We start from the raw sequence: 25165 nt of genomic DNA on the forward strand, positions 1-25165 counted from the left end.
GATCCTCTGTGTATATATTATGGCTTCTAGTTGAGTGTCATTTTGGGATTCCTGAGTGTGTAGACAAGTGGGTGTTCAATTCTTCCCCCTTCTCTTGGGCTCTTTTCCTTCTGTTGATTTGTCTTGTACAACTTCAATATTTGTTTTATCTTCTTATATTTTATTTTGTTATATTTTGAAAACTGAATATATGAATGAATGAAAGAAAATCGAGTCACCAGGGTAAATATTAACAACTCTTCTCTTACTTATACCTACTGAAACAGGGGAAAATTAGTTTTGACCAAGGAGTAACACTAGTTGTACGAGCCACTCCAAGGAAAGCTTTCTGTTCAGGAGTAGTTTTTCAAACATATACTGGATTCCACATGGTTTTTTGTTTTTTGTTTTTCCTTTCTTTCTTTCTTTCTTTCTTTCTTTCTTTCTTTCTTTCTTTCTATTTCTTTCTTTGTTTTTGTTTTATTTTTGTTTTGTTTTATATGTGTGCTTCTACTTGGTTTTAGTTTTGGTTTTGTTTTCCTTTTGGGTGTTTTCCTTTCTTTCTTTTTCTTTTTTTGTTTTCTTTTTGGTGGGAGTGGTATTGTGGTTCTGTTTTTTATTTGAGAAAGAACTTAAAGGTGGAAGGGTGGGGAGAAGGAAAGGCTCTGGAAGAACTTAAAAGAGGGGAATAATATAATCAAAATATATTTAAATTTAAAATTGTTTTAACTAATAAGAGGTGCCCCATTCTTACATTGGCATCTTTCTATCTATTGTTTTTTACATGATTATTATTTCTTCTCTGATGACTCTACTCATTATTTAGGGCAGCATGAATCCCTCTCTTCTCTGCCTGTGTAGCACCTTTTTTTTTTGTTTGTTTGTTTTCATAATTTTTTTTAATCAGTTTCAGTACCTGGCCACTGGTTTCCCCCTTGAATCATACAGTGTACAGATTACAACAGTTTCAGTCCTGGAAATTCAGAGACCAGAGACCACTCCATGGAAAGAAGGATGCTTTCTCTGTTTCAGATTTCACATAAATGGAATGTCCTATTCACAAACCACAGCAAGACTACAGTAGGGGGTCTTAAGTTCACATGCAAAAATAATTAAGGTTTTCAAACTAAATTTTAAAGGAATTTTTAAAAAGGCCCTGTGAATTGAAGGCAGCATTTCAAAAACATTTGAATGTTTTCCTTACCAATTGACAATTGCTATGGCTTGGAAATCCACAGCTTTAAATATATTTTCAAAGGAGTGTATGACTTCTGATAAAAAAGTAGATTTTAAAAAAAAAAACCTTACTTCTTAGGTTCTGGTTTTGAATATGAAATGTGTTCCATAATTTCCCACATTTGATCACAAGATTGGGGAATATTTTGTCAGTTGATAGAATCTTTGATAGATATGGTCTAGCTAGAGAAAGTAGAACCTGTGCCAGTGGCATACCTTCAGAGTTCTACCTGACTCTCATTCTGTTGACATTTCACTTTCTGAAGTACTCAAATGTGGATAAGCAGCTTCTACAATTTTGCTGACTTGTTCCCCCCACAACCTAGAGTTGTTTCAAAAAACTCCAAAACACTTTTCCTTTTGGGTTTTTTTGTATGCCAGATATTTGTTGCAGAGGTAAGAAAGTAATGCAGCATATTTGAAGATTTCTGTCAAAGAACACTCATCCAAGTATGTCTTAAAGGTGTCTAATAGTGGTCCAGGTATATCAGTTCTCATTTTCTTCAGCCACTCCCCCAATAATTTCTAGAGGGCTTTTCATCCCAAGATTGACAGAATCCAAGTTTCTCAGATGAGCTGTGCCCTAAGATGGTCTGAAGAGATGTGAAATTTAAAACAATATAGAGTTAAGGAGTTCTATGAAATGTTTCTTCTGGGAAGCTAAGAAAAACAGGCTCCAGTTTCTAGCTCATTAGAGTGCTGTTTTCCAAAACTCTTCAGGGTGAGTGAGGCATAATGCTTAGTAGGATTGAGGTTCTCAGAGTACGCGTGAATTCAAATCCATGGTCATCGGTTTCTCTTCTCATCTTGTGTAAGAAAAAAAAATTCATGACTCAGTTTTCTCCCACGGGGTGATAGTTATCATTGTATTCCAACCATTGCCTCTGATGCAACCAAGAACTTTTTAGCCTCATACCATGGATAGTCATGCACTGCCTGGCTCCTACCTGGTTTAGGACAATTTTCTGAAGTTCTAAAGTAGAGAACAAAGTAGATACATCTTATTGATATTGTTCTATGACTCTTCAATCTTTCTGTGGCAGATCTACATTCTTGCAATTTCTTCCACAGAGCTTTCAAATGCCCAATTGACTGATCCTTTCAGGATAGTGCCTGGAATACAGCCTTAGACTATAAAACATGGAAGTACAGAGAAAGTTGAGCTTGTGAAATGTATCCTCCTAAACTTTGGTCTGTAGTTGACTTATCTTCATGTGTATTTTATCCAGTTCCAGGAATTTTAGAAAAGACTGATCTTCAGAATTCACTATTAGCAAGAACATGGAATAACAGTCCATGGTAACAGAACATGCTGGGTGCCTTATTGAATCAACAAACAACTTGTCTTTCCAGATCCCTATATCTATGGTCCAAATCTGCATATGAAGATAATTAGTTTTAGATAAAAGAGATATCTGTTTCTAGCAAAACTTTGATTGCTGCAGATCTGGCAGAGCTTAAACTGTTCCAGCATGCTACCCCAAGTTCTATTCAAAGGACCCACTTGAGTATCTTAATACTGTGGCTTGAGGTGCTCCTAGAGGTTTCCCATAAAACTTCTAGAAAGAGATCTCTTGTATCAAGAGTTCTCAAGTGATTTAAAAATATAAGTTTATCTACATTTATAAGTCAAGACAGTAGTGTAGTGGGTTGCCCTTATACTGCTTGTATTCTAATGCTGATTTTGGCCTCAAAAACTGTTTCCCCAGAGAGGAAAGAATCTGCCCATAGATGCTAGCAAAGTGATCCTACACCCAGTAATTGTGATTGGTAAATAAGGATGCCAAAAGCCAATAGTTAGACAGTAGAGGCATAGGTGGGGTTTAGGTTTCATAGGTGTGGGATCCTGGTGGAGGAAAAAGAAGGTCCAGGAGAGAAGAAAAAAGAGCTACCGTGGATTAAGAGCCATTAACATGTGGCCATATGGGCTGCCCAATTGTAGTCAAGAGCAACCTAGATGGAGCACTGTAAATAGGAAGTAATAACTTAGGGTTGTTGATAGGAAAGTAGGTTCTAATAGCATGGAGGGTATGCAGCTGCCCAGCTTCTGTGATGCATAAGGTTTTTTGTAAATATAAAGGTTGTGAGTGTGTCTTTCATCCAGGAACTCAATAACACAAGGCAGGGTAGAAGACCCAGGCCCAGATTTTAATAATTATCTACTATACAGCAGTGTTCCTATGGTGAGACAAATATCAGACTGACAAGCCTGCTTACCTCAGATTCATCTGAGTCATGAGATATACATATGTTGAATAGGACTTGACTCAAAATGATCAAACTGACTAGTATACATATCTGAAAATAATATATTAGGCAACTTACTTCTTAATCGTTCATTGAATTCTTACTTTATTTCAATCCTAGGGTTTAAAAAGTTCCCAAACAGCCGGGCATGGTGGCACACGTCTTTAATCCCAGCACTTGGGAGGCAGAGGCAGGTGGATTTCTGAGTTCGATGTCATCCTGGTCTACAGAGTGAGTTCCAGGACAGCCAGGGCTATACAGAGAAACCCTGTCTCGAAAAACCAAAAAAAAAAAAAAAAAAAAAAAAAAAAAAAAAAAAAAAAAAGGTCCCAAACATTTATATATGGTTAATTTTTGTGGAAATACCTCTCCTTAAAGAAAACATGTAGGTAAAGGGTCCTAGTGTGTTCTTGCCAGTTGTTTCCGAAATGAATGCGTCTGAGAGGATGCATGTTTAGAACCCCGTTGTATCGTTCTCAGGCCTGTCAGTGAGCATCTGGGAATTGCCTATGGTCAAGCCTCAACAGATAGGCATCTTGGTAATGATTGTTGGCCTGAAAAAATAACAAATACAATAAAATTACAGGATTCATAATATTTTCATTGTTCTGTTTCTTTAAGCCTTTATCTGGCGCCCTTTTATCTTTTGTGAATAAATGAGAAAATAATCATGTGTAGAATTTATGTGCATGTGTGTTTGTATGAGTGTGTGTAAACATATCGCCAATGCACCAATTTTATATTTGCAAGCTACTGATTCTTAGTCTTCTAAATTATTTCTTCCCTTTTACCTGTTTGTCATCATCTTTTACCTTGTTTGCTCCCTCAGATAGATTTGAACTTTTAATCCCTATGTCTCAGCCTTGTGGGGTCCTGGCACTATAGCATGTCCTGTCTTGTATGATGAGGTTACCTTTATCTTGACACCCTCCCCTGATTTCATGGAATACTAGAAGTCAAGAACATAACAGAGGTAACAGAAGTTCAAGAGGTATATATCCAATGTATAACATGTAATGATTTTATTGAACAGAAAATTCCCAGAATCCTAGAATTTAAATTTCATATTAGTAAGACATAGAAGAGTTTCTAATTTTTATTAGTTTGAATTCTTTCAAGAAGATTAGGAAAGAAATAGGCCATTAACCCAAATTACATAGGAATTGGCCAAACCAAAGCTACTTTCTGTCGCTTTTGTCTCATCACTTACTATCACTGATTTATTCTCACATGCAAAACTCACATTGCTAATGAAGCAGTACAATGGAAAAAAGCAGGGATATTTTGTTTGTTTGTTTGTTCGTTTGTTTCCCTGGCTTTCATTTCATCACGTCTGCCTATCCCTGAAGAATATATCATGAAAGGTCTATTATCAATGTATTATTAAATATGTCTCAAGTTCTTTTCATGTGCCCAAAATTTTGGATATGCTGCATCATGGTGACTAAAGGTAAGCATAAGACATTGCTCTTTTGAAACAGGAAATAAGCACATGGTATTTCAGAGTGCTCCTGGTGTCCCTGTGGATATGAGATGAGCTGACAGGGTATGTCACCTAGAGGGAGGGATCTACGGAAACAACAGAACTGGAGGGGACAGCACGAAGCCACAGGGTTCCAGGACCTGCTCCTCACAGGAAGAGTATCTAGTGATAGCAGTGTAGTTGGTATCACTGGGGAAGACCTGAGAAACAGTGCACTACATCAAGAACAAAGGGCAAGGCAAGGTGAGCTGGAAAAGGAGAGAATGGGAAATGAGAGCTGAGGCTGCAATGATCAAAAGCAAGTGGGAATGTGCTCACAAACTGGGTCAAGACCAACTGTTCAGAGCGAAGGCTGTGAACAGCAAGAGAGAGCCCGGGTCCTCCTTTCATGTCAGGCCCAGTGTGCAGCCCTGATGTGAGCACAGAGGCTCACAGAGACCATCAAGGGTTGATGCACAGCAAAGTTGCACAGTATGGTTATGAAGCAGACTTTATTACAGGACATATAACTATCCTATATGTTGAAGCACATTGTGCTTTTACTAAATAATTTTCCAACAGCTTGATACATGTGTCTCTTTAGTAGGGAAAAGAATATTATAGTGGGAATGAGACAATTAGAGAACCTGTGTCAATTTTGTGTTTTGTCTGTGGCAATTCTGTCATCAAAGTTTGCCTGCTAATCAGACATCATGCTTTCAAGATTGACTTACCTAATGTTGCCACTGCATTTCTGATTCTTATTTCCTCTGCTGTACTCCTAATAGCAATGGCCATATGCATTGGGCATTACAATTTACATGGCAAGCTGATTGACGTCTGTAGATCCCAATTAAGGTTTTCAGGATTTCTATCAGGAATATTTCTGCAGTTAAAGCCTTAGCCCTCAGACACCGCCCCTAAAAAGTCCACATCACATCTAAGAAGCTCAGGGATTGCTGATATGTATGTCTGTCTGCAAAAGCTGGCTCCATCTGAGGATGCTTGCATGCAGGCATCAAATCATCCATGCTTCTGAAAGTTTCAGACCAGGTCGTGGTGGCATAGGACTTTAATTCTAGCAATCTGGAGGCAGATGCAGGCAGACTTCTATGAGTCCAAGGCCAGCCTGACTTACAGTGAGCTCCAGAACATCCAGGGATGAAATATGACCACCAAGCTATGTGGTTCCCCCAGGGTTGCAAAGGTAGGGGTCTCAAGGCTACATTCACCAGGAAATGCATGCCTAGAACAGGGAGGGAGCAGTCCTTCACTCCTGTTGGTCTCCAGATGAGATTTTTGGGTTTGGGGTATGATTCTACCGCACTCTTTCTCCTGGCTGAGTGTCTAAAAGAACAAAAACAAAACAAAACAAAACAAAACAAAACAAAACAAAACAAAACAAAACAAAAACACTCTTAAGATGAAGAGCTATCGCTTTGGGCAACACTGTTTTGCTGCACAAGCATGAAGGCCTGAGTGTGCATTGACAGCATCCGTGTAAAATGCCAGGCCTGTACCAGGAACATCAGTGCTGATACAGGGAACTCAGGAGGATCTGTCACTGGAGCTTCCTGGCCATCACCCTATCTGGAGGATTAATGATAGATCCATCTCGATCTGGAGGATATCATCCTGAGTGACGTAATCCAATCACAAAAGAACACACATGATATGCATTCACTGATAAGTGGATATTAGCCCAGAAGCTCCAAATACCCAAGATGCAATTCACAAAACACATGAAACTCAAGAAGAAAGAAGACCAAAGTGTGGACACTTTGATCCTTCTTAGAAGGGGGAAAAAATAACCATGGAAGGAGTTACAGAGACAAAGTGTGAAGTAGAGACTGAAAGAATGACCATCCAGAGACTGCCACACCTGGGGATCCATCCCATAAACAACCACCAAAAATGAGACACTATTGTGGATGCCACCAAGAGCTTGCTGACAGGAACCTGATATAGCTGTCTCCTGAGATGCTCTGCCAGTGCATGACAAATACAGAAGTGGATGCTCACAGCCATCCATTGGACAGAGCACAGGGACCCCAATGAAGGAGCTAGATAAAGTACCAAGGAGCTGAAGGGCTCTGCAGCTCCATAGGAGGAACAACAATATGAACTAACCAGTATCTACAGAGCTCTCTGGGACTAAACCACGAACCACAGAAAACACATGGTGGGACTCATGGCTCTAGCTGCATACATAGCAGAGGATGGCCAAGTCGGTCATCAATGGGAGGAAAGGTCTTGTGAAGGTTCTATGCCGCAGTATAGGGGAATGCCAGGGCCAGGATGCAGGAAAGGGTAGATTGGCAAGAGTGGGGGTGGGGTGGGGGATGACGGGGTGGGAGGGGGTTTTCGGAAGGGAAACTAGGAAAGTGGATTACATTTGAAATGTAAACAAAGAAAATATCTAATGAAAAAATAAAAAATAAAAAATAAACAAAATAGGTTCATCTCAAAAAAACAATAAGTGACAGATCAAGAGACTAAACACTCTTCTGTGGCCTCCACTCCTACATAACTGTGCAAACTCACAAATACTACATACACATATACATATACAGAACACTCTTTTGCAGTGTATGCAATCAATGTATAGAATTAGGTGAATAATTATACCAGAAAGATTCTCCCATGTGAAAGTCAACCTAATGTTCTGTTTATTAAGGATACTCTAAATCATAAAGGGCTATTTACAGGGGGAGAGGCCACACTTCTTCCACCACAGAGAATATCAGCAGCAGAAGCATTATACACTCCTCAGGGCATTAAATTGAATGGGTCTTATAAAATTACTTTTTCAATACCACTCTTCCAAAGAGAGGCGAAATGTATGCATGACGAGTTAAGTAACAATTTGAGTAACTAGGATAGCAGTGAATGTAACAGTATGTGATTAATCAGGCACGGAGGCCCATAAGCTCTGATTCCTGTCCTCTGGAGGAAAGATTAATAGGACAGAAGTGGGCTGCAAAGGCTTACTCGAGTGTATAGTACATGGGAGCATCTTGAAGAATGGGTATAATTCTAAAAATGTAGTGGAAAAGAAAAAGTATTTGGGAAGGGGGAAAACTTGAAGAGGCAAGAATAAGGTACAGAATTGCTTATAAAGGTGGTGAGGACAGGCAGGCATCTGGGAGGGAGACAATAAAGAAAAATGAAATATGGTCTAAATACTTTATGTACATATATCAAATGCCATAACAGAGCCCATTATTATGTCTAATTAAAATATTTTAATAAGAAGCATTAAAAGGGCTATTTTCTTTTTCCCTAGGATAGTTGAAACAGTGCCTTTAAAAGTTGCTCCCTACATGTGTATATCTCTTTGTTGATATTCAATATCTCTAATTAATATCAATCATGCTACATGTCATAATGAGCAGGTCCTTAGCATCTCTTCACATTCCTCTTTCTAATATAAACCCCTGCTCCAATCCTCCCACTTTCCAAGGAATTAGTCTACTTTCATTGTCTTTAAGATTTTTAAAAATTGATAAATAAATTTATTATTTTTTAAATGTATATGAGTACACTGTAGCTGTCTTTAGACAGACGAGAAGAGGTCATTGGTTCCCATTACAGATGGTTGCAAGCCACTGTGTGGTTGTTGGGAATTGAACCCAGGACCCCTAGGAGAGCAGTCAGTGCTCTTAACCACTGAGCCATCTCTCCAGTCCCAGTTTATTATTATTATTATTATTATAGCTCAGTAGTACAACTAGAGATTGCAATTGTGATATTTCTATCACTTCTTTTATTATTCAGGATCATTTTCAACTATCCCGGGTTGTTTGTGTTTCCATATGAAATTGAAGATTGTATTTAACAATTTCTGTAAAGAACAGCATTGGGATTTTTGAAAGGAATTGCACTGAATCAGTAAAATGCTTTTGGCAGGATGGGCATATCCACAATACTAATCTTGCCAATCCGTGAGCAGGGGATATCTTTTCATATCCTGGTGTGTTCTTGAATTTGTTTCTTCAGTGTCTTGAAGTTTTTATTATACAGGTCTTTCATTTGCTTGGTTAGAGTCACATATATTGAAGCTATTATGATAGGTACTATCTTCATACTTCTTAGTCTATCATTTGTATATAGGAAGGATACTGACTTTTTGCTTTCATTTTGTATCCTAACACTTTGTGTAATTGCTTATAAGCTATAGATGTATCCTTGAGTTTTCTGGTGGAGATTTTTAGATTCTTTTATATAAAATTCTATCATCTGCAAACAAAGCACATTGAGGTTTTTGTTTTGTTTTGTTTTGATTTGTTTTTGTTTTTGCTTTTTTATCTCCTTTGGTTGTTTTTGTTTTGTTTTGTTTTTTGTTTTATTTTGGGTTTGTTTTTGTTTTTGTTTTTGTCTGTTTGTTTTTGTTTTGGGGTTTTATTGTTCATCCTACCATGAAAAAAAAGACATTGATCAATAGAATTTAGGTTTAGCTACATATATAAATCCATACATCTGTGAACATCTGATACACACACACACAACACACACATACAAACACACACACACACACACACACACACACACAGAGAGAGAGAGAGAGAGAGAGAGAGAGAGAGAGAGAGTCAAAAATGCACACTGGAGGGAAAAAAAAAACATCTTCAGCAAATGGTGTCGATCAAAATTGGTGCCTGCATGTAGAAGAATACAAATAGGTCCATATTTATCACCTCAGACAAAGCAAAACTCCGAATGGATCAAGGACCTCCATATAAAAGAAAGTATGCAACATTATGTGATAAAAATAAACAGAACATTCATGGATTTAACTTTATCACTCAAACTGCAGGTGACACACGAAGAATGATACCATATAAAGAATCCTAAGACTCAGAAAGTAATTTTTATCATTGATTCATAAAATAAGAACTTAATAAGGAATGATATAGTCAGTGGAAGATGGAATGCAGGTCTGTGTACATTGAAGTCGGCATGGTATGAGTTTTTCCAAAGACAAGCAGAAATAAGTTTCTATCTTGGAAGCTTCTTCATATATGACTAACACTGTTTAAGGAATATGAGTTCAAAATATACTCATAGACAACTGAAGCATAAAAATGTTTCTATATGTATTCTGATATATTCATGAAAAGATACATGCCATTGAAAACCACTTTCCCACTCTAATTATTAAGAATCCCACAAAGACTCTGTGTTAACAGCCATAACATATATGGAGAGGACATGGTGCAAACCCTCCCGGTGTTCCTAGGACTCTTTCTCTCCTGTTAGGTTGCCTTGTCCAGCCTCAATAGGGCTTTTGCCTTGTCTTATTGTATCTTGTTTTGCCATGTTTGGTTGTCCTTTCTTGAAGACTTGCTCTTTTCTAAAGGGAGATATGTGCAGAGGAGATCTGGGGAAGAGAAGATGTGGGGGAGGAGCTTGGAGGAGAGGAAGGAGGAAAAACCATGGTTGTGATATATTATATGAGAGAAAAAAATCTGTTTTCAAAATAAAGAAATTACATTTTTCTCTTCTGCAAGCAAATTGGTACCAAGGATCTTCAAGCTTCACCCACTTGGAGTAAGCAGAAGCACTGTATTAGGATGCTCACAGGTATTATTAGAGGATGAAGACGTATCTGGAATAGATATTGCCACAGAGGACCTTCTGCTTGAAAAACCATTACTGACACGTCTCAAAGGGAGCATGGATGTTTGGAATGAATGAGCCAACTCTGACTCTGTCACCCTTTAAATTTCCTATACAACACTCCATTGTTCAAATCTAGATGGATATAGCAGAGGAAAAAAAAAAAAAGAAACCAAAGCCAAATCAAACCAAACCAAAAAGCCCCAATAGATGTCACTATTCTCAGTCACAAATCAAGGGAAAAGAGTTTAAGAATTATAGGAAGTGAGCATATAAGAGAAGACAGGATTGAGGAAAGGAAAATATTAATAACGTCTTTTAGCAGTTGGAAAATGTCAGAGAGCATCTGAGGAGAGTGGCCTTCAAGGTGAGTGTGCTTTCAAGAAATTGTGACACTGGACTTACACAGAAAACTATACACAACATCTTGGGAGAACCGTCACCAAGTTACAATATAAGGACTAATCCCTAGTTCCAGCAGCTCTGAATTTAGGATGTAGCATGGTTGATCAAATATATTACCTGTCTATCCCTGGATAGGATTGAATTTTCCATCTGTATTCATGTAAGCCTTTTCATGTAACTTACTTTGTTTAATGAAATATACCCAGAAAAGCAGTGCCTAATTCCAAGTGGTGAGTGTTCTCTTTACTTTGTGCAGTTTGACCAGTAACATTTGCATGTTTGCATGGAAGTTACTTTATCATTCGGGATCCTGCTGTGAAAATGATATTGATTGGAGGCACATATGACCCACAATATGAAGAAAAAGACATTTGTGATCTTGCGAGCCTTTGAGGTCACTCACCACTGTAATATAGCATAGCCTATTCACATTGGTTCAAAACACCAGAGAATATGCTCGTGGTTTCCCTAATTGGAAGCTGAAATTTGCCTCTGCTATTTTGGGTTCATCTACCATTCAACTCTACCTAGGGAAACGTATCACAGCAATACAATAAGGGCCTAGGGAAAGGTGGGTAAGTCTTGAACTCACGGGAGTCATTCCACTATTCTTAGCAAGGTTCCAGTGCCACTTTATAAAAAAATATTAGCCCGGGCAAGTAAGACCATAAAGACGAAGATCTTGTGGGATGAATGCTTGACTTATCCTACCAAGCAATAAATCCTGTCCAGGAAAGAACAACATAATGATAAAACAAAATGGATAATGGAGATAATAAGCTATAATTACTATTTTGACTTTGTGACCAGTTAAAGATGTCGGTAATAGTAGCAGAGCCCATCTCATTAGCTAAGCATTTCCTTTTATAGATTATCCCTCTCTGGCTTTTGTTCACCTACTTCTTTATAAGTGCTATCATGGTTGAAGCTGACATTAATGAAGAGTCACATTGGATCACCTTAAACTAACAGAACTTTAAGATAAGTCATCTTGCCACTCATGACTTTTTTCTTCACATCAGAAATGACAGTTCTTTCACCTATGTTAAGTCAAGGGCAAATATATACATTTTCCTGGCAGGTATGTGTGTGTGTGTGTGTGTGTGTGTGTGTGTGTGTGTGTGTGTGTGTGTGTGTTTTCTTGGTTCCCCATTCATTGTCTGTTTACTTCACTTGAATTTCTCAAGTGCCCCAAGATACTATTCCTAGGACTAGAAATACTCCAGCGTTACTACTTTCTTTCTTTTGTTTTTGTTTCTGTAAATGTTGAGTCATAAGGCAAAGAGAAAGACAGAGCCAGTCCATGTTACTCTCTGCTTTGGAGCTGTATCTCTGACCATAGCTGGTTATCTCTTCAGTGACTCAAGGTGATTCTGCCGGATAGCCTGGTCTGTATCAGTTCCTGTTGAGTTCCCTTTGTTCCTAGGTAGAATTGATGCTATAAGCTTACCATAGCAACTCTAGGAAGCTCCATTGAACATTATAACTCCAGCCATAATTCCGTAAGCATCTCCTTAAGTCATGTTTATTTCTTTGAGTCTAGTCAGCTAAGAACAACTGCCTCATCTTTGGTGCTTCTCAAACACCTTATAGGCAGGTGTTCTTACACTTCTAACTTTACACTTATGTGTGTGTTTAATGATGAAATCTTTATTATGAAAGCTAAACCTTCATTGTTTTTTTCTATAAAGTTGGTGATAGACAAAATTCCTCAACTCTTAATTGAAAGCTCATTTAGCCTTCGGGTTATTTCTATAACTGCATTTTCAAGTTTTTGTCCTCAAGAGATTATCAAGATGATATCATAATCTTTGGAAGAAGAGAAAATGGTGTTAGGCTGACACCTTATATATTATTTTTATTCTGACTCAATTTTTGTTTTCAAACAAAAATACAGTCCAAACCATAAGTACAACCCTACTTTAAGCAACAATTTGTTACCCAGTTATTCACTGGATTACTTGAGTGAATTACATTTTTGATAGCCAATTTTAGGAAGAGAATTCGGGGCTTCTACCCAAGAGACACTAACCATCACATTAAACAAGCCCAACAGAAATGCAACAATTACTTGATAGTTCAAGGTAGTGTAGGAAAACATTCTTAACAGGGTAATGTAGGATTTAAGATCGGTGGCAACTCAGAGTTGAGGGAAATTATTAGACACAGAGTATTCCAGTAGGGCAGTAACTTCAAGGGCATACAATTTATATTTTGGCAAGGAAAAATTTAAGGTTTTGTTAATCCTTAGACCATAGCAGTCTCTCACACACACAAAAAAATGACACTAACAGGATAGGTCAGACAATTGTGCACAGTCTAGAACCTGGCCATTTCCCACAGTGCACAGTATCTATGTGACTGGAGCTTGGTGAGTTTCATGTTGACCATCTACGCACGTCAGCATCTGCAATCACTGACAGCTGCTGGCTAAGCAGTCAACATTGTTTCCTTTGAGCCTGTGTGTTTGCTAAGAACATGATGACCGTCTTTCTCTGCAGCTCTCCTAGGAAGCTTTCAATATAATTTCGTTGTATCCAAATCTTGGCACGAGATTCATTGAAACGATTTAAAGACTGTTCAGTAAGATTAATATCTCAAACAGCAAGAAGAATTAACAATTTTTTTTCATGAACAAACTCAACAGGAATCTGGTTTCTCATTTTAAATAACACTCTGATCTGCAAACTCAGGTTGTTTTGCAAGTCAACCTTTTCACACAAGGTCTTTTCAAGATCCTCACTGATAATGAATAAATATGATCACATTGATGAAGTTAAATACTAAATAAGACTTAAGTTAAGAGACGTGCACAGAATTCTATAATCTGAAGGTTTGAAGGCATTCCATTTCCCCTCATATGGGGAAACCAGACCCCTAAAGCAAAGCATTTAAGAGATAAATACATTGGAAAGTGGGTAAACTCTGAGAGCTTGTTGCCTGCATAAAAAGGCCCCTGAAGAAGATGTGTCTCCTGCAGTGTGAAGGCACAGCAAGAAGCTGTCCTTCATGGAGCATAGAGCCCTTCCCACACCCGAAGCTCTTGACACCCTGATTTTGAACATCCCACTTTCCAAAAGTGAGTAATTAATTCTTATTGTTTATAAATTACTCACCGTAAAACCCATTATTTTATTATAGACAAAAAAAACCAATGTTTTGTATTTCTGAACAATAAATGTTAATATGCAACTTCATTTTTCTTTATTCATTCCCCCATTGGTAAGTATGGGTATTTAAAAAAGAATTTCATATATGTATATCCATATTGAGCAGCTAATCTGAGCCCTCAGTTATGTGTGGCTTCTGTTACAATTAAGGAAATTGGGAGATAAGTTTCTTTTTGTCGAATGGCATTATACATTGGTGATTCTAAATTTTATTATCCAATCTGTCACTGTGTATTTAAAAGGGGTCAGTAACAACAACAACAACAACAACAACAAAGGCCAGGCAGTGGTGGTGCATGCCTTTAATCCCAGCACTTGGGAGGCAGAGGCAGGTGGAATTCTGAGTTCAAGGCCAACCTGGTCTACAGAGTGAGTTCCAGGACATCCCGGGATACACAGTGAAATCCTGTCAAAAAAAAAAATTAAAAAAAAAAAAAGAAGTGGTCAGTAAGACAAAATGGGTATCCTAATGTATATCCTAAGCAAATAGAGGCCACAGTAACCAAACAATGTCTTTACCAAGTGCATAGCACATCCACTGTACACAAGGAGGGGACAAGGAGAATTGTGCAAGAAGCTAACACTCTATTCTCCCTGAAATACAGCTAGTGGGATAGCTATTCACACAGGGAGTAGTCATTATGACAGCTGGAAGTGTGGGTAGCAGGCAAAAATCACATGTTTATAATCACCAGACATGGGTGACCTTTCTTCCCTTGATCTTGGTAAAGATAGGAGACTGGAATAATAAACAATAAAGCCTGTAGTCAGAGAGTATGCATACAAAACAAACTGAAGTCCTTAGTGGTGTCTTTCTTTGCGACTTGCTGCTTTCCAGTCTCAAATTAAACTATGAATTCTCCAGGAACTTGAGTGTCACTATGGATGTAAAGTTGTGGCTGAGAGCTGCACTGGAAATGCAGACAGCAGGGCAGCCTCCTTCCAGTACCTCTGACACCTTTCCAACCCTAGGGAAACTTTCCTTAGGCTAAGGGCAAAGGACGTTTGTCCTTGCCTGTGTACTTCCATCACAAAGAAAGGAACACTTGGCCAAGACTGCTTCAGGACCCGTAACAGTAACAATGCAATGCGGTTCTCTGAAATAGGTTTTCTCTTTCTGCTCACAATTGTTTTAAATTGTCCTATGTCTCAGGAAAGACATTTTAATCAAGCTTTGAAACTATTTGTGGGTGGAGAAATATATTCTGGAATGTAAAAATACAGACTTCCTAGGGAGATTGTCATAGGATATATTAAAAACCAAAGTCATAAAGAGAAAGATCACTGTGTTGACTGTTTGGCTGTACTTTGATTTCAGCATGAAGATACCCTACCAGATTGGCTGTGTATTCTATGCATGCATTCACACAGAGATAGATTAAAATGGAAACAGTTCCACACACTAGTTCAATACTGTATGTGCACATCCATGTATAAATGTCTACACTCACAGGGAGGTCCATTAAAAATAGCACAAATAACACAGGACCAAGGGTAGCAAGCTTTTAAAAAATATACCATATTCATTATTTCTTCAAGAATCATACATTATATTTTAATCGTATTCACCCAAGTGTAGCAATCTTAATAGAGGTTTTTTAGTTGAGCATTTCTTACTGTGAAGATGAGCACTATAATACAAAAATTAAAAAAAGAAAGGAAGGAAGGGAGGGAGGGAGGGAGGGAGGGAGGGAGGGAGGGAGGGAGGAAGGAAGGAAGGAAGGAAGGAAGGAAGGAAGGAAGGAAGGAAGGAAGGAAGGAAGGAGGAAGAAGGAAGAAGGAAGAAGGAAGAAGGAAGAAGGAAGAAGGAAGGAATCTACAAGTCTGAAGTTCCTGGTGCCATGCTTTGTCTGATACCATAAAGTTCTTTGTGAGCCTGATTGCAGCAGGATCCAGTTCTTTCCAGTTCTCTGGAATTTTATATTACTGATATGGTAATGATTAGGATTCATTGCTGTTATTTATTTCTTATGGCCATATAAGTGTAATAGCATGTTCCCTTTTTTATTTTTTGCCAACAATTTCTTTAACTACTCCCTTGCCACTTCGCTGCCCCTGATAAAACTGCACCATTGTCTAGTGATGCTTACAAATTGGGCAGTAGATATCTGGAGAGTTTTCTGTTTGGCATTGTGTAAGCTCACTGGATCCATAATCTTTGCAAAGTAGTGTTTTTTGGTGATGACCTGCAGCTGTCCCAGTGAAACTGACACTTCTTGACCTTGTAATTCTTAAGCAAAACAAAGCCAGGTGAATGCATGAGGGCAGATGTAGCTCTATTTTTTTTTTCCTCCCTTCCCTTCCCTTCCCTTCCCTTCCCTTCCCTTCCCTTCCCTTCCCTTCCCTTCCCTTCCCTTCCCTTCCCTTCCCTTCCCTTCCTTTGTTTCTTTCTTCCTTCCTTCCTTTCTCTCAAATGGCATCATGTTAAAAATCACTTGTTTACCATAATGGAGCTTCCTCTGACACTGGCATCTACTAATTTTTCAGTCATTTGAATCTTCTTATTCTTATATATGTCAAATCCCCCCTTTTAATAAGGAAACACTTTTCTATATCTTGATGCAATCTCTCATTAAGTTATGAACAGATTTCTGACGTTTATTTCCAACGATCCACTGTGCTGTTTCTAAATATGACTGAGATTATTGAGTACTGGCATGTACGTCTTTGGTGCCAAATTATAGATAATAATTACATTCCGGAAACTGTTGATTTACAGAAAAGCACCAACCCAAATGTTCTGTAATAGTCTCTAAGTGGAGACAGTATATTTAGATGTAAAAAAAAAAAAATAGTACAGTGGATCTGCCTTTGGTTTCAATTTATTTTTTGCTGAGTTCTCTCAGTAAGAACTTAGAGAGGTTGGGAGACCCAAGCACTGAAATAAAAAGCCTGTTTTCATTTTGGTCCAGAGGAGATCGGCATCTTCCGTGAGCACTAGATGTTTCAAGTCTCCCCCATGTTTCTAGATGGAAAGAAACAGAAGCCCTAGTCACTGTCCTTTCCTGAACTTTACCAACCTGGGAAAGACATGCTGAGTTGGTCACTCTTTTAGCTTCATTCTGTTACTATGATAAAAACATAAACAAAGGAAATTCTAGGAGAAAAAAAATGTTTTTTGCTTACACCTCCAGGTCAGAGTCGATCACTGAGAGAAGTTAGGATAGGAAATAAATCAGAAACCTGAAGCACAAACCACAGAAGATTAACTAGCCTTCTTCTGCATCCCAGAAACAACTGCCTAAAATGGTGACGTGCACTACTGGCTGGGCAGTCCTGAATCAGTCACCAATCAAAGCAGTCACAGATGTGCCCAGGAGGCAACCTGGTCTTAACAATTCCTTATGCATGGCTTTCCTCTAAGATGAACCTAGGCTATGCCCCTTATACATTTGTCTCTCTGTTCTAGGCTCACGTTTCTAGTAACAGAGGCTTAATGGCTATGGCATGCTGTCCATTGACACTCAATACATCCAGCTGCAGGATGGGGGTCTGCTAATTGAAGAAGTCTGTTCTGGTCCCCTGTCACCAGTTGGCAGACAGAAGAGTCTGGGAAGAAGCTGATCAGGCATTCATTTATCTCAGTGTTAACAGGATATGTGTAGAGAGAGGGAGCAAAGAGACCAGAGGGCAGCTGATGCTGTAGCAGAGACAATACTGATATCTGGGCATCAAGGACATTCTTGCATAGAAGCTTGGCATTTTATTCTTCTCTCCAAAGTTTAATTTGTCACTAATTAAGAACAACTCTCTTGTATATTGGAAACATTTGGCCAATGCTGTAATTATTTTTTAAAAAGCGTGTTCTCATCTAAACTTTCTTCCAAATACGAAGGTATCAATGTCAAAAACTGCAGTCAAGCACAACCTTTCCCTAAATCCCAGCCCCTGAAACAGGATGGCTCATTAATAACTTAAAAGGGATGATGACATTGGAACTATTTATAGGGCCCTGCCAGGCAGGTCTGCCAGCATTAAAGAAATTAACATGTAGAAATTGTCAACTGGAAAACATTAGTGTTTATCAACAGATCAATCAAACTTCAACAACTGTAAACTGTGCTTGTAGCTAAGTGGAACGCATTGACAATGACAGCCCTTTGTCCTCTGTGTGGGGAAACCCCAAATCCTCATGCTTTCCCTCAAGTTCAAACTGTCACTTTGACAGTAGGGCCACAATTCCACTGTCTTTTACAGCAGTGTCCAGTACCAGTGTCCCACATATAGGGCATGCTAAAAGGGCTGTACTGGCTTCACTTGTATGGTAAATGGCTTTGACTGCCAGTTTGCAAAGTCTCCAGCTGACAGAAATGAGCATGACGGTTAGTGGCTCCAGAAGCCAAATTCTAGTTGCTTTCTGAAGGAAGACTCTAAGTTAAGGAGTTTTTCTTGGTTTGCTCATCCTTTCAAAGCAATGCTTGGTTCTCATTGTTGTATATTTAGAGATGGTTCTATTTTCATTTCTGGGCTACATCAGGGATGATGACATCAGCTTCAGAACCTGAAAAAAGCAGGAGTGTTCTGATAGGCTACTGGTGATGTCATCCCTCTGCCTGTAAGGCCCAGGAAAAGCACTAGGGACTGACTGTTTTCTTGATTTTCTTTCCTTTTCTTCTCGTTCTATTTTGTTTATCCCTTCCTTCGCACACACACACACACACACGTATATATACATGCATATGTATATAAATACATATATATTAATCTAAAATCACATTCTCATTCTAACATGCATCATTGCTAGTTTTATATCCTAGCAATGCTATCAGGAGAGGTGGCTGGTGGCTACTCCACACAGACCAGCCTTGTTTAGCTAGACAGGCTGGCTTCGCAAGCAGAGAATTTGGCTGCAGCGTACTGAACACTATGTTGTGTGATTTCTAGTCCTTAGGGAAAATCCATAGCAACTCTACACACAAGCTTCCCTTCTTTAAGACAACCATCACCTGCCACGTTCTGCTGCTGACATGCTCATTAAAAGGAGCCTGGTGGTGAGGATAGCACCACCCAAAGCACACTTAGGCAGTACCCTGGCTTCAGAATGGCCACAATCCTCACTCTTTCACTGGGATGTAGATAGATCACTGTCACAGTGCCTCACCCACTGTAGCTACCACTACAGGCTGTGTTAGTTTTCCTGGATTTGGATTACCATACTTGAGGGCTTAGAGAAAAGAGGAACTGTGTCTGTGGGTCCACAGTTGTGTGAATGTCTGAAGTCTCAACACATTGTCATACTTGAAAAACAAAAACACTCATGGAACTCACCTATAGCAGCTCTCGTTGTGATACTCTTTTAAAGCCCTAAGTCCCAAGTTTTCCCATCTATGAAGCTGAGTATTGGGCTCACCCTATGCACAGCATTGGAATGAGTGAAACCAGCTAAGTAAAGTCTGTTCTGGAAAGAAAAATACAAAAGGAACAAAAGACATCTGAGAACTGCTAAATAAATTCCAAGAGAGGCCAACAATATTTAACACAGTCTTTAATGTAGGCATACATATCATGATTTGGCAAGAAATGATTTCTATACAAAATTTAAATTGAAAAAAAAAAAACCTCTAAAATTAAGGCAACAACAACAAAATTTAAAATGACATCTTTCCTTGATGTGAAATGTTTGGAGTATTCGAAGACAAATTATCCCCGAAAATACTAGGAGAAGAAAGTCATGAAGGTAAGAAGGCTCAAGAAAGGAAAGTCATGGCTAGAGAGTTGTTTGTCAATCAACATACAAAAATTTATGAAAATTATGAAATAAGTGCAAGCATGAACTTTGCAATCAAATAATATAATCTAATTTTCATATCTAAATAAAATTTAAGGAAATATTTTTTCAAGACATAAGGTGAGTTCATGAAAAAGGTGTGGAATACATACAAAGGCAGGGTGGGTTGACTGCCAAATTCTATGCACACGGGATTCATTCATGGGAATTTGGAAGAAAGATTTCTTTTTTATTATTATTAGATATTTTCTTTATTTACATTTCAAATGCTATCCCGAACGTTCTCTATTACCCCCCCACCCCCTGCCCTGCTTCCCTACCCACCCACTCCCACTTCTTGACCTTGGCATTCTCTTGTACTGGGGCATATAAAGTTTGCAAGACCTAGGGGCCTCTCTTCCCAATGATGGCCAACTAGGCCATGGAAGAAAGATTTCTTACCTCAATTTAACAGTCAGGAAACATTGGACAGAAGTTATGAATCCACATTGACCACAGAGGATGGGCTTAAAATGACTGACCCTCAAGAAGATGCCATCGGTAAAAGTTGAAGAAAGACTTCTTTAAGAGTTAGACAAGAGTAATAGAGATGAGAGAGGGTTGGAAATCTGGCCACAAAGCTGTTAGTGTCCTGTCCTTAGAGTGTGCTGTTATTTGTTGTACAGGTTAAGAGGAAGAAGAGGAAGTATGTCAACTGTTTGCATGAGAAGCACGTGTCCCCATGATACATACCCTGCTTTCTGCCCCTTCTAGACTTCTTCTAGTGGATGTAGTGTGAACACTCTGCTTTTTGATATATTTAATAACTACAAGTTATTGTTTGGGTATAGGTTCTTCTGAATCAAAGCAATTCCTTGTGTATTTACAACAGAGTTACACACACACACACAGATAGATAGATAGATAGATAGATAGATAGATAGATAGATAGATAGATAGATAGATATGAAAAAGTTGCTCAGTTTGATAACTGAGCAGTGTCTATGTATACTGTTTTATCATGTTAGTTAGCTGGGTCTGGATTTTCAACTTTGCTAACTTCTTTGCTTATGTACCCATTACTTCTTCACCCTGCTTACTTTCACAATGTTGACACTTCCAGTGTAATATTACCTCTCCCAGTACTCTAGCATAAAACACCCAAGTGATCTCCTAGAACATGACTGACACCGACTGATCCTAACAGATAAATACTTCTATCTTGTTTCCATTTGCACATTTTTCTGTTTGTTTAAATTTCCAAAGGCTGGATAACGTCTAGAATATGTCTTTAGTTTCTTCTAATTTTCTTCTTTTAAAAATGTAACTCTTATAATTTCTCTATCTACTTAGGCCAACCAGGTATTTAGGAAGTTTGGTGTGTGTATAATAAACTCATGGGACAGCACCACACAAATCGTCATACATGGCAAAACTCACACATAATCCAAATCCCAAGAGAACAACAGCTAGCAACCAAAATTCGAGGCCATCCAGATAAATCCTATCTTACTCAAATCTTTTTGTCATTTGACTCGAATGATTTTGAATCAATTATTTTATTTCAGAAATGATTAGGTATTATATTTGCCCTAATGAATATGTGGTAGTTTGAGTGAGATATCCCCATAAGTTTTAGGCACTTGAATATTTGGTCTCACTGTGGGCTATTTGGAGCAGATTAGGAAGTATGTTTTCACTGGGGGAAGTGTGTTCAAGTAATTTTTACTCATTTTGTATGAGCAGATTGTCCTTAGCCTGACAAAGAAGGGAGAGTTTGTATTCAGAAGTATCCACAAATGACAAAAGCAATGTAATTTTACAGAGCTTTGTGTGTGGACGGCAGGGAGTCATAACCAGTTTATTAAGAAAATTTACCCATTTCAAAGTCTATCTCTGAAAGTAGCCATTCACTTAAGATAAAAAGTCAACCTATTCCTTCCTTTGATAACAAATTTCTTCCTTTAATACATATTTGTTGAGCTAATTAATATGTGACAAGCATCACTGGATACTGGGTGATCTGGATGAATGAAATAGACATGCTCATCCCTATGTGAATTGTATCAAGAAAGGAAAACAGGTCCCCGAGATAAAGCACAGGGGGGGGGTTATGGTGCACAGTGCTCAGGGAAGTCTGTGAAGAGAGGTGACATTTCAGCTTGCAAAGGAAGGCTGGGAAGGAGTCATAGCTGGCAAGAACAAAGGGAATAACATGCCCAGAAAAATCTGAATTAGAAAAATATTGCAAGTAAATTCAAATTAAACCAAGACTGCTGTAGCAAATTAATCAGGGGACAAAGATGTGGGAGAGTTGTTCAGGAATACAGCACCTTGTCAACCATGGTATGTAAGATAAGATGTTGTTTAAAGTAAAGAAGAGAGGCAAAGTTACCAGGCAAGTATATTAAAGATGGGTCTATGATGGGTGGGTTGAAGTGGCTAATTATGTGTACTAGGAAGAATATTGAAGTCATGTTAGGTAACTCAGGTAAGACATGCAGTAGCTTGTATGATACAGTAGTAAAAACAAAAAGAGATGTATTCACTTGAAATGCATTAATGCATGTACATACCAGGGTATAGTTAGTTACCTGTTCCAAAATGGATGGATCTGGGCGTGACAGAGGAAAGAGTCAGGGTAGCTGATGGCTGACTGGCAGTACCCTTTCTAGATAAAATTTCAGGACAGACACTATGGGTAGTTGAAAACTAAGGCTTGCATTTGTATTACCAAATCTTTAATGACTATGAGCTGTGTACATGATGACATTTGGTAGACACTACACAAATCAGGAGTACAGAAGAGAGGCCAGAGGTGGGCACAAGTGTGAGATGTTTGTTATATAGAGGCCATTTGATAGCACAGTGCTAGGAAACTATTTTTTCAGAAGTTATAAAACAAATATACCCATGTCCAAGTGTGAAAAGTTCTTCAGTGGTAATGCCAGAGGCAGACAAAGTAGGACACGCGTGAACTGAGAAACACTAAGACGGTAGCAGAAGATGGCCTAGTCGGCCATCACTGGGAAGAGAGGCCCCTTGGTATTGCAAACTTTATATGCCCCAGTACAGGGGAATGCCAGGGCCAAGAAGTAGGAGTAGGTGGGTAGGGGAGCAGAGCGGGGGGTGGGGGTATAGGGAACTTTCGGGATAGCATTTGAAATGTATATAAAGAAAATATCTAATTAAAAAAAGATAGTAGTGGTCAATTTCAAAATCATAAATACCCCAAAGAAGGTATCTTGAGAATCAAATCAGTCAAAATGGCATTGTCTGTCTAGTAATATAAAATCTCACAAAGTTGCAGAGGCCAGAAGTATTCGTCCTATAGTCATGCAAGTCTCATGGGGTGGAAGGAGGAACATGAGCGTACAGGAATGAGAGCCTCAAAGGGTTAATATACTTTAGCATTATCTAAGTGTTAATGCCACACAGAAAACATTTCTCAAACATATGTTGTTACTTATCTTTGGCTCTATAATATCCACACTTTGGGCATGTTGGATAATTTTGTGACAAAAACATTTAATTTTTTAATTTGAGGTTTGCATTCATTCCTACTAGATAGTTTTCTGATTTGTCTAAATATATACTGACATACAGGCTGGGGCCAATGTATTTAGCAAACACTGGAACAAAAATCACTCTCTGAAGAGGAACCAAATATCCTGTTCCTAGTAGGGGAAGAATGGTGAAGTTTATTCACATCACTTTTCCATTGTTCCGTTAGTGAACATCACTGTCCAAGCTCAGAATTGTATTCCCTTCAGTTACTATTATAGCCATCACCTCCATTGAGTTTCTGTATGACATTAGTCATCCTCACAGGGGCAAAATCTACAATCCTGAGGAAATCTCACCCCACACCCATCGCCAGTGTCTGACACATTCAAACAGTTTGAGATTTCTTGCTGTGATTCCCCACCTCAACAGACAAGACAAACCAAACCCATCAAAGTTGAAACATAGGGTGCAGGTAAGTTTGTGGTATTTGAAATACATAAACAAATAAATGGCCCCCAGCTCCTAGACACCCACTTTATCACACACAATACACCATGCTCGACATAAGCCGTCCAACTTCTCAAAAAATAAAAATTGCCACCAAGCAATCTGTGAAAGCAGCACACATTGTCTGCATAAAAGACTACCCTTGATGAGGAAATGACTATTAATGAGAACATGTACATTTGTGGCATCAAGCTTGAAGACACACAGGTCATAAATCTCTTTCATCTTACTGCTAAAGCTAGAATCAAGTAAAGAAGCAAGTTCATTCATTAAAAAAATGCTTTTGATTGAAATGATTTCATTTGGTAACAAGTAATTTATCATGTTTTTTTTTTTCCTTTTCCTTACCAGATTTAGTTCGCTTTCCGTTCTTCATGATCTGGGTTAAATCTTTTCCTTGGACCTCATAGGTGTTACTTTAGGTTTTTGTTTTTGAAGGGGGTCAGACCAAACTTCTAAGAGAAATGCAGATGTGCGGGAGAATAGTTTGGGGGAGAGAAAAACAACAATAAGAATTCATAAATTTTGAACAGAAAGAAAAAAAAATTCAGCTCTGCCTGTATGCACCCTGCTTTTGCCTTCTATGTACCAATACTGCCCTCTCTCGCTGATACACAGCTTCAGTTCAACTTTGGTTTCTGGTTACAACCTTACAAACAAGGCACCTCGCTGACTCGCACAAGGCGTCACCTAAGGCAGACGGCAGAGTTCTTCTGTGGCTCCCTTCCAGATCGCTTTGCTTTTGAGACAATGTATTTCCTCATGTTGTTTCTGTCCTCCTCCTCCCGCGCCCCTGAAACTTTGTCTGACTTTGCTTCCATAGGAAACAGCCTCTCAGGAGCAGGAAGGAGCAAAACTCACTCCCAGCAGCCAGGACCTCTGAGCTCCTGGAGCACACACCGTTCTGAAATGGGAACTGCTATCTCTTTCCTGAAAGGAGGACTAACACATTGAGTTCAACCCTCCGCCGACATGTGCCCCTGCCTCCATCCTGGCTACCTGCTGAACTTTGCAATCCTTTACGAATCAGACACTAAGCCAAATGTCCTCAGAGTCTGGGTCCTCAGAATCTTCCCGTGGAAAACAAACGGCAGCCTGAGGTTGGCCTAGGGAAGATAAGAGAGGCTGCAGTGGCTTCATTTATGCCTAGAAATCAAAACATTTCCACATACTCTGACCTGTCTTTAGTTTGGAAAAGCAAAACTTACAGTAAGAATTTGTTTCATGTTCTCTGACGCTACACGGACAACAGTAGATACTCGAAGTGCAAGTCTCTGACAGACATAGCTCATTATTTCTCTTGCCACCCGCATGATTGGCATTTTCATT

General features: G+C 38.8%; 1 long non-coding RNA gene across 1 annotated transcript; it reads right to left on the reverse strand.

Moving 5' to 3' along the window:
* Positions 1 to 19390: 19390 nt before the first annotated feature.
* Positions 19391 to 24920, reverse strand: Gm34182. Its single transcript, XR_386138.2, has 3 exons — positions 24836 to 24920; positions 24185 to 24291; positions 19391 to 19513 (listed from the first exon to the last, which is right to left on the reverse strand). It is a non-coding gene; the product is annotated as a predicted gene, 34182 (long non-coding RNA).
* Between the last annotated feature and the right edge of the window lie 245 nt (positions 24921 to 25165).

The sequence above is a fragment of the Mus musculus genome, chromosome 18, assembly GCF_000001635.26.
Source record: "Mus musculus strain C57BL/6J chromosome 18, GRCm38.p6 C57BL/6J".
Taxonomy (NCBI): domain Eukaryota; kingdom Metazoa; phylum Chordata; class Mammalia; order Rodentia; family Muridae; genus Mus; species Mus musculus.